Source organism: Zosterops lateralis (assembly GCF_965231275.1).
Source record: "Zosterops lateralis genome assembly, chromosome: 18".
In the NCBI taxonomy this organism is placed as follows: Eukaryota; Metazoa; Chordata; class Aves; order Passeriformes; family Zosteropidae; genus Zosterops; species Zosterops lateralis.
The window spans coordinates 10,111,691-10,122,666 of NC_139778.1; the positions used below are offsets into that span (position 1 = coordinate 10,111,691).

The 10,976-nt window shown below is 44.8% G+C and overlaps 1 protein-coding gene across 4 annotated transcripts in view; it reads left to right on the forward strand.

Moving 5' to 3' along the window:
• Nucleotides 1-10,976, forward strand: part of KCNJ16 (potassium inwardly rectifying channel subfamily J member 16) — a 40,468-nt gene that overhangs the window by 7,835 nt on the left and 21,657 nt on the right. For 3 of the 4 annotated variants that reach the window (XM_083874887.1, XM_083874884.1, XM_083874886.1), the window contains exon 2: nucleotides 10,746-10,853. The gene's annotated coding sequence lies outside the window, so the exon portion shown is untranslated. Of the gene's footprint in view, nucleotides 1-10,695; nucleotides 10,854-10,976 lie in introns of all 4 variants that reach the window. The other variant, XM_083874885.1, reaches the window with a different exon arrangement.

Here is a 10,976-nt window from a genome sequence, read left to right on the forward strand (position 1 = left end):
TCAGAGTTTTTCTTACACACTTTTGAAGAAAACCCCAACTTTCTGATCTTCAGTACCTCTGTAGGACCAAGGGGTCAACCCTGAGGTTGGCAAGGGCTGGGCTATTTCTGTTTATCAAATATCTCATCTGAATCCCCCTGCTGAGGGCTGAATATTTAGGATTTCCAAGGAAACCTATTCCTGAGCCCCTCTTGCAGCCAGCCTGGCGCTCGCCAGCTGATCCAGGGCTGCTGGAGGTGGCGGCTGAATTTATTCAGGCAATCACATTCTCCCTCCCAAGGCTAATGCCCATGAATACGGAGTTAGCAGAGCGAGCTGACAGGGATTCCATCCCCATGAACATGGATAATGTCCCAGCCCTGGAGAGCAGCATTTAATTGATGAGAGTGGGATTATATTTACACAGCAATTATAGCAAAGTCAAGGCTGGCTTTCTGGGAAGAGGCAATTTGCTTTGTCCTCGCTGCCTGGTTGTCCAGGAAAGCTTTTCCTTTATGGACCAGCAAAAAAAAAAAATTAAAAATAAATGTGAGCAGACGCACTTAACTCTTTTCATAGGCTGCAAATAGCCCACGAAGCCAACTCAGGAGCCACACTGGGGTTGCCTTGGCTACCTCCATTAATTCCCCCCATTCTGGCTGGGATGCTGATTGTTTACCCGCCGAGGAATTAATAGTCAGGCCCTGCTATCCTCAGGTGGCTGATGGGGCCGATGTAAAATGGATGAGGGCTCACTGTAAATCCCACATGAGTCAATGGGCACCTCTGTCCCCGTTCCCTTCGGGGCTGGAATTAGCCAGCCCCGCTGCCCTGCCCTCAAATATGGATTGGTTTTGTCCTCAAGGCACCTCTGCAAGGTGAGGTAAAGCCACGGGCTCAGGTCAGGGATGGAAAGCTGGGGCTGGAGAGGCGACCTCAGAATCACCCAGTTGTCCTGGACCTCGCTGTCCCTCCAGCCCTGGGTTTCTTTACACGGGTAGGGAGAGAGGAAAGGAGCCTGAGGTTTGTCCAACTTGCTGGAGATTGAAATTGGGAGATGATTTCGCATTTTGTGCAGTCAGAGAGAGCAGCAGCTGCATTCAGGTGCATTTTTATGTGGCCTTGTGAGGATTCTTATAATCTTTTCTTCATGTCAGAGCTGGGATTAATGCACGGGTCGCTGGTTTCTTGTTCAGACACAGATGTTTAATAATTGTTATTTAAAGTACAATCTCTTTGCAGGGCTGTGAGTTCTAGCTGACCAGGTAGAAATGGCCAAATGGAGGTGCCTCTAACTCTTTCCAAGATCTTTTAAGTGATAATTATCCAATAACGAGATGACACCTATGTTATTTATACTTTTAACCCAATAATTGACCACCCAAGGTCTGCAATGGGGACCCTTTCACCCAATAAGGAAAAAAAACAAACCACCCAAAACCATGAAAAAGAAAGAAGAAGGTGAAGAAGAAGGACTTAGACAACACCTCAAATCCTCCACATTGCTTTGTATATATTACTATATACCAAAATCTCAAAATCTAAGTTTCCAGAATTCCAGAAGGAATGAAGGAATAGAATTAAAAGCTGATGGATTTGGGAACAGGAGGGTGGTGAGGAGCTCAAAGCACCTCTGAGCCCTGGCAAGGCAAGCAGAACTGAGCAGGAGATTCCTAGAGAGCACCTGCAGACCCTGGGGGGATGAAGAGCTGTGGCCAACACCAAACCCCAGTGCCACACTCATCCTCCCTCATGGACAGACCTGGAATCCTGACATTCCCAAACGCTCAGAAACATTTATCCTCCTCCTGAAGCCTGAATTCAGAGGGGTTTAGGTCCATCTTTAGTTACTGCAGAAGGGGAATGTCCCTACATGGCTCATCCAAGGATATCCTGTGCCAGAGACAGGGAGAATCAACCTGGCTGTCTTGAGCTTTTCACCACAAAAAAAGAGCTTTTTGTTTCCTCTGAGCCCTGACATGGAAATTTTCTCCTCAGTTGACAATAGAATTAACTTGTTGACATCATTAGCAGAGCACATAATAGTCACTGAACTGCTCTGATATTTATCTTTAGGTCAACAGCTCTTGAGACTCCAGAGGCAAATTAGAAAAAAAAGCACAGACTCTTTATTAGAAGAACTTAATTTAACTGTATTCAAACTTCATTAAGGAGTTTAAAAAATTGACCTTTCACAGTGCACTCTTGCTTTATGAAGTATGGAATAAGAAGATTAGATTAGTTTGATGCTGGTTCCCATTAGGCACCACAGTAGATGAAAACACACAAAATTCCCTCCTTCAGCCAGGACTCTTGGAACATCAAATCAAAGTCCAGGTGCTCCACAACCCATTTCCTTTCCTCGGTGTTTTATGTTTCCTAGAGCTGTAATTCTCCCCAGGAAAGCAGCAGAAATCTTAATTTCTTCCCCCCCTCCCAGTCAGAGCTCTGGTGATTTCAGCAGCCCCAGCACATGTTCCTGCCCTGTCTGCACCTCCTGCTTGCCAGCAACGGGGATGTGGGGAGGAAAACTGTGGAGGAGAGGAGAGGAAATGACATTAACCTTTCCCATCTGATAAATAAGGGCTCCATTCAGCTGCAGTAATCCACATCCTCCCCTGGAGATCCAGTTAATGTAATACCTAAAGGCTCAGGTTAATTTGGAATTATTTCCACACCGGCCAGCTGATTTCTTGGTGAATTATTCAGTCCCTGCACATGTGGAACAGGACCTGGAGCCCTCCCGTCCTTCCCAACACCCTGAACAACCTCCCAGAGGCTCTGGGACACCCCCAGGGCTTTTCTGTGCCCCCAGAAAGGGACTTTAGTGCTGATTTTTCATGGGAACACCACTCTGTGAGCACTGAAGGTCCTACAAGCTGCTCCTCTCTGCAGAGACCTCCTCCCTCACTCAGCACCTGCAGGTTTTATGGAATTAAAAGAGTGTTCGAGCTTGGAGAGGGTGGAAATTTAGAGCAGCAGCCTCAGCCAGGTTTGCTGGGGTTTGAGGGGATGGATTGGGACCAGTGGCCACTGCAGGTGGGTGGAGGGATCCACACTCTCAAAGGATGAGAGCTGGGGATTGAAATGGAACTTTTTCCCCTTTCCCAAAGGATGAGAGCTGGAGATTGAAATGGGTTTTTGCTCCTTTCCCAAAGGATGAAATCTGGGGATTGAAATGGGTTTTTTCCTTTCTCAAAGGATAAAATCTGGGGATTGAAATGGGTTTTTCCCCCTTTCCCAATGGATGAGAGGTGGGAATTGAAATGGGGTTTTTCCCCTTTTCCAAAGGATGAAATCTGGGGATTGAAATGGGGTTTTTCCCCTTTCTCCCTTTGCCATACACAGACGGCTCCAGTGCCTGCTCAGCTGGAGGAATCTGTGGGGACAAGGGAAGTCTGCAGGCATTGAGGGTTTGGGGTTTCCAGGGCAGGACAGGGAATCAGGGAACACATTTGGAAATCAGGGGGAAACACCAGTCTGACGTGAAAACACGGGATTTCTCTTTGTGTCAGGAAAATTAACCCACAACCACCAGAGATTTGTGTCCTAAAAGGAGACAGAGGGGTCCTGTCACTTTATTTGAATAAAGGGAGAGGTCATGGGATCTCTCAATACTTTTAGAGGATTCAGCCTCCTCTTTATCCCAATTTCCCTCTCTCTTTCCCCATGGGCTGAGGCACTTGAGAGGTACAGACCCCCCAAAATGCCCAGTACCCCCTTCCAATGTGCAACCCCCACCCTTGTGTCTCTGTTCTTTTTCTCCACATCCAGAGATGTAGCACAGCCTTGAGTGGGTAATCAGTGTGTCAATTAGTGGAAATTCCTGCAGAATTTATAGTTCTCCCCACTGCTTCTTTCACTTCTCCATATCTGGCCTTATCTACCATCAGCCCCAGAATTTATTTGTGAAGATCCTTCCTTCTCATTCCTTCCAGTCCCTCCTCTTCTTATTTGCTCAATAATTGTCTTTACAAGCCTTAATTATCGTTGACTTAATTTTCTATTCTTGGGTTGGTTTTTTTTGGTTTTGTAATTATTCACAGTGACATCAATTTCTGTCCTTTTGTAGCCAATTCTGGACCTGTAGGTCTGGCTGCTACCTGTATCCCCTTGAACACATGTTGAAGTAGTTGTACTAAGCCAGGGATCATGTATGGTAAAAAATTTAGAGTTTCTATAGCACATAACAGGGAAAAAAAGCATTAATTTAACCCAAACACCAAAACATGTCCCATTCTCATCTTTTCCACGTTTGGACCAGTACCCGAGCTAACCTTTTCTATTTCACTATTTTTCTATTGCCATCTATTTGCAAAAATCTATTTGCCCCTTGATCACACATGGAGTAAGTTCCACTAAGCAAGGGATCATGCATGGTAAAAAAATATTAGAGTTTCTATAGCACATAAAGGGAAAAAAACACATTAATTTAACCTATAATCTACCAGATAACCACCAAAACATTTCCCATTCTCATCTTTGCCATGTTTAGACCAGTACCTTAACTAAATTTTTATTCCCATTGTTATTTGTTTCACTATTTTTCTATTGCAAACATCTCTTTGCCCCTTGATCACATGTTGAATAAGTTCCACTACACAAGGGATCACGTATGGTGAAAAAATTAGAGTTTCTATAGCACATAAAGGGAAAAAAAAGCATTAATTTAACCCATATTCCACCAGGTAACCACCAAAACATTTCCCATTCTCATCTTTTCCACGTTTGGACCAGTACCTGAGATAATTTTTTATTCCCATTGTTATTTGTTTCACTATTTTTCTATTGCAAACATCTCTTTGCCCCTTGATCACATGTGGAATAAGTTCCACTACACAAGGGATCATGTATGGCAAAAAAAATTAGAGTTTCTATAGCACATAACAGGAAAAAAAATCATTTTTTAAACCTATATGCACCAGATAACCACCAAAACCTCTCCTATTCTCATCTTTTCCACATTTGGACCAGTACAGGAGCTGACTATTTTATTCCCTTTGCTATTTGTTTGACTTTTTTCTATTGCATTTTTTTTCTATTGCATCTATTTGCAATTAAAAAACCATTAATTTAACCCATATTCCACCAGATAACCACCAAAACCTTTCCTATTCTCATCTTTTGCACATTTTGACCAGTACCTGAGCTGACTTTTTATGCCCTTTGTTATCTATTTTACTATTTTTCTATTGTCATCTATTTGCAAACATCTCTTTGCCCCTTGAATAAGTTCCACTAAGCAAGGGATCATGTATGGTGAAAAAATTGGAGTTTCTACAGCACATAAAAGGAAAAAAAAACATTATTTTAACCCATATTCCACCAGGTAACCACCAAAACATTTCCCATTCTCATCTTTTCCACATTTGGACCAGCACAGGAGCTGACTATTTTATTCCCTTTGCTATTTGTTTGACTTTTTTCTATTGCATTTTTTTTTCTATTGCATCTATTTGCAATAAAAAAGCATTAATTTAACCCATATTCCACCAGATAACCACCAAACCCTGCCCCATTCTCATCTTTTGCACATTTGGACCAGTACCGGAGCTGACTTTTTATTCCCTTTGTTATTTATTCACTATTTTTCCATTGTCATCTATTTGCAAACAGCATTTTGACTAATTCAATTTCCCCACACTTTAATATTGACCCACAACCCCCTGAAAACCATGGGAATCCTGTCGTTGGCATCGAAACATTTGGGATTAAGCTCCTACATTTTGAGTCACGTTCCTTCCTCTTTGATTTTTATTTTTTTTTTCCCTTTAAGGAGTGTAACCACCAGCACATAACAACCCAAACTTGGGTGCAATTTTGCAACTTTGCTGATGCTGTAAGGAGCTCTTCTCCCAGGGTTCATTATGAGGCTGTCTTGAGCCTTGCTGGTGAAACAGGAAAAACAAGAAACACCACCTGGCTGCAGCGCTTAATTGAAGTGCATTTATTGACTGTTTTTAAGTTCTTATAGCAACTGTGTTTGCTGAGAACTCTTGGCTTTAATTCGCCCTGAGCAGACAAAAACCTCGACAAAAACCTGTCCCACTCCACGGCTGGACTGGGGTTGGGCTGGAAGCTGCAGCTGGAGACTGGAAATTTCCCTTTCCTTGTGGAGATTTCCTTTTCCTTGTGGAGATTTCCTTCTCTTTGTGGAGATTTCCTTTTCCTTGTGGAGATTTTCATTTTCCTTGTGGAGATTTCCTTTTCCTTGTGGAGATTTCCTTCTCTTTGTGGAGATTTCCTTTTCCTTGTGGAGATTTTCATTTTCCTTGTGGAGATTTCCCTTTCCTTGTGGAGATTTCCCTCCCTTTGTGGAGATTTCCCTCCCCTTGTGGAGATTTTCCTCTTATTCTGGAGATTTTCCTCCCCTTGTGGAGATTTCCCTTTCCTTGTAGAGATTTTCCTCCCCTTGTGGAGATTTCCCTTTCCTTGTGGAGATTTCCCTCCCCTTGTGGAGATTTCCCTTTCCTTGTGGAGATTTCCCTTTCCTTGTGGAGATTTCCCTCCCCTTGTGGAGATTTCCCTTTCCTTGTGGAGATTTCCCTTTCCTTGTGGAGATTTCCCTCCCCTTGTGGATTTTTCCTCCTATTGTGGAGATTTCCCTTTCCTTGTAGAGATTTTCCTCCCCTTGTGGAGATTTCCCTTTCCTTGTGGAGATTTCCCTCCCCTTGTGGATTTTTCCTCTTATTGTGGAGATTTCCCTTTCCTTGTAGAGATTTCCCTCTATTTCTGGAGATTTACCTCTATTTGTGGACATTTCCCTTTCTTTGTGGAGGTTTCTCCCCCTTTGTGGAGATTTTCCTCCCTTTGTGGAGATTTTCCTCTCTTTTTGGAGATTTCCTTCTCTTTGTGGAGATTTCCCTCCCCTTCTGGAGATTTCCCTTTCCTTGTGGAGTTTTCCCTCCCCTTCTGGAGATTTCCCTTTCCTTGTGGAGTTTTCCCTCTCCTTGTGATGCTGTCCAGCTTCTCTCCCCCTCCAGGACTCCCACGTGGGATGAAAACACCAGAGGTAAATCAAGACCATCATGTTGGGCATATTTTTGGTGATTTCTTGGTCCCAGGACAAAGAGAATAAACCCCTTTGCTAAAAGATCTTATAGATTCTTCAAGCTGCAAATCTTTTGAAGAATCTGGATGATAACACTGAGGAGGGAGGACTGAGAGAAATTTAAATCAGTGCCAAAGGATTTATCTGTGCTGGGAAATCCACCTTTGGTACAGCAGTGCTGACCATGGAGTGTGTTTAATGCTGCTGAATTCTTATCCTCATGCAGCTGCACTGAAAATTCAGGCAGAAAGCTGCAGAATTCTTATCCCTGTGCACTGGGAATTCAGGCAGAAAGCTGCTGAATTCTTATCCCTGTACAGCTGCACTGGAAATTCAAGCAGAAAGCTGCAGAATTCTTACCCCTGTGCACTGGGAATTCAGGCAGAAAACTGCTGAATTCTTATCCCCATGTATCTGTACTGGGAATTCAAGCAGAAAGACGCTGAATTCTTATCCCTGTGCAGGTCCATTGGAAATTCAGACAGAGAGCTGTTGAATTCTTATCCCTGTGCAGCTGCACTGGAAATTCAGGCAGAAAGCTGCTAAATTCTTTTCCCCATGTATCTACACTGGAAATCAAGGCAGAAAGCTGCTGAATTCTTATCCCTGTGGAACTGATTGGAAACTCAGGCAGAAAGCTGCTGAATTCCCATCCCCATATATCTGCACTGGAAAATTAGGCAGAAAGTTGCTAAATTCTTATCCTCAGATATCTGCACTGGAAATTCAGGCAGAAAGCTGCTGAATTCCTATCCCTGTGCAGCTACACTGGAAACTGAGGCAGAAAGCGGCTGAATTCTTACTCTCCATGTATCTGTACTGGGAATTCAGGCAGAAAGCTGCTGGATTCTTATCCCTATCCATGTGCACTGGAAATTTGGGCAGAAAGCTGCTGAATTTTTATCCTTATGTATCTGCACTGGAAATTGAGGCAGAAAGCTGCAGAATTCTCATCCCCATCCATCTGCACTGGAAATTCAGGCAGAAAAATGCTGAATTCTTATCCCCACATATCTGCACTGGAAATTTGGGCAGAAAGCTGCTGAATTCTTATCCTCATGTATCTGCACTGAAAACTCAGGCAGAAAGTTGCTAAATTCTTATCCCCATGTGTCTGTACTCGAGAGGCAGAAAGCAGCAGGCTGTGACTTTGCTGCAGCCTGAAGAGCAATCCCCGGCTTCCCTCTCCAGCCACGACCCGCTGAACTTTGCCCAGTTTTTTTTTGTCTGGATTCGGGGAACTTGTTCCGCTGGCAGGGAGGATTTCTGAGCTTTGTGCCTTATCTCCCTGTCGATCTTAAGTGGGGAGCTGAGAGCAATTGAGAACAGCCGCCTGGTGAAAGGGGCAGGGTGAGAATGGGGAGGCAGGAGGGGTGGAAATCAGCACTGGAATAAATGGAATAGGTGGAATAAATGGAATATACGGAATTGATGGAATAGGTGGAGTAGATGGAATAGATGGAATAGACGGAATAGGTGGAATAGGTGGAATAGATGGAATAGATGGAATAGATGGAATAAATGGAATAGATGGAATAGGCGGAGTAGATGGAATAGGCGGAGTAGATGGAATAAATGGAATAGATGGAATAGATGGAAAAAATGGAATACATGGAATACATGGAATACATGGAATACATGGAATAGATGGAGTAGATGGAATAGGTGGAGGAGGTGGATGTGGCCCTCCCCTGGTGCAGGAGATAAAGCCGAGCTGGCAAGAAGCACAGCGAGATATTTTTGGATATGATGTCACACTGGTTTCACCTCCAATCTCACTTGCTGTAATGTTAAATTAAACTGGCTTGAACTTGGGGTGTTTTTTTGTTTGTTTGTTTGTTTTTGTTTGTTTGGTTGGGCATTTTTTGTGTGGGTTTTTTTTTAATTTGGTTGGTTGGTTGGTTTGGTTCGGGATTTTGGGGTTTTTTTGGGGAGGTTATTTGGGGTTTTGGGGTTTTTGTAATGTTTGAGGGTTTTTTTAATTTGGATGTGGGGTTTTTTGTTTTTATTTTTTTTGTTTGTTTGTTTGTTTGATTTGGTTTTGGTTTTTTAAAGTATTTTTTTCCCAAAAAAACTTTTGGAACCCCTTTGGCTGTGCAGAGCTGCTGGTGCTCAGCACAGGGCGACACCAGCACCAGCGAGGCAGGTAAAGGAAACCTCTAAATCCTCACTGCTCCAACCCAGGGGCAAATCTGACCCAGAGGAGAAAGGGTTCTATTCGAGGACCCTGCAATGCAAATTTATGCAGATGACAGTCATTAGCCCACCCTATGTTTGTTTTCCTGCTTTGCTGGGTAAGGAACAGGCAGCGGCTCTGCAGAGAACAGGCCTGGAAATCTCAGATTTGTGCCCAAACTGCCAAGTTAAAAAACCTTTAGAGGCTGAAAGAGGCTGTCAGTCAGTTCTTTTGGGGACTGGGAGGGTGGAATTTGTTTCATCACGGGCCACCAACCTCTTGGCTGCTCTTTCCTGGCATTTTTTAGCAGATCCTTGTGCCGTGAGTTGCCAGGAGCAAAACTCCCTGGCCAGGAGAATTAGTTTGACACAGCTCTAATTAAAGATTTATTGATAAACCCGGGGTAAAATCAGTGTCTGCATCTCCGTTCTAAAAAATATCATAGCAAAGCATTCCCAGGGATGAGTTTTGTCCACCTGAGCCAGAGCAGCTGGAAGGGCCCGTGCAAGTGGGAGATTTTTACACTGACCTCATTTTTGTGGTCGCTGTGACCTGTTAAAAACCTGCCCCAGCTCTCTGGGTCCTGTCCCCTCTCAGGTGACAGGGACAAAGCTGAGCTGGTCTCTCTGCAACCAATTGACAGCGTGGAGTGAAGCAGGAATTGAAAATAACCTTCTGTCAGGGCAGGTTATTTAAAAACAATTGGGTCTTCAGCCACGTGCTGGTGACATTTATTGCCCAGGCCAGTGCTGGGCTGCCAGGATGAAATCCAAGGCCCAAAGCCATCTGTGCTGCCTGCAAAAAGCCCTTTCCACTTTTCCAGCATCTCTTTCATCCAGGAGCTCTCCTGGGGCTCCTGGTGGCTCTGTCACCTTCTCCTGGAGCTCCTGGTGGCCTTGTCACCTTCTGGAGCACCTGGCTGGGCTCTGTCACCTTCTCCTGGAGCTCCTGGTGGCTCTGTCACCTTCTGGAGCTCCTGGTGGCCCTGTCACCTTCACCTGGAGCTCCTGGAGGCTCTGTCACCTTCTCCTGGGGCTCCTGGTGGCTCTGTCACCTTCACCTGTAACACCTGGGTGAGCCCTGTCACCTTCACCTGGAGTACCTGTCTGGGCTCCTGTTGGCTCTGTCACCTCCTGGGGCTCCTGGTGGCCCTGTCACCTTCTCCTGGGGCTCCTGGTGGCCCTGTCCCCTCTCCACTCTTCCAGCAGCCCTCTGGTCCAGGCTGCACTGGAGGGGCTGTGATCACCCCTGGGTCAGTTATCAGGGAAATGGGGAAGGTCTGGAGTCAAGTCGACTCCTTTGGTTGCTTCACACTCATTGCAAAGCAGACCTTGAGCCTTTTCTTTTTTGAGAAAAAAACAATTAGGAAACTCCCAGGCTCCCCAAAGCAGCAGCATTTTTCCCACTGGCCTGAATGTGCTGAAAGGACGGGATTTTTCTGTGAACTTTTCCCAAACAAGTCTTGCCTTTTTTTTTCTTTCTCTTTGAGAGGGGGAGGAGTTGTGTCTAAAAAAAACAAACCCAACCTGTCGTTCTCAGCCCTGCCAACCTGTCAGTCCAGCCATGCAAGAAGAGAGGGAGAGAGACAGAGGGAAAGGAAGGAGGGAGTGAAGTGGAGACTCTTCCAAACCTCAGCGGGACATTAAGGTAAAGCCTTCATTCCTCCCTTCCTCAATTACCCTTTCCCCCCTGTGTTTGTACACACAAACAGAAATTCTGTTGCCTTAGAGAGGTTTAACCCAACCAAACCCCCGGGTGGGGATAAAGAGT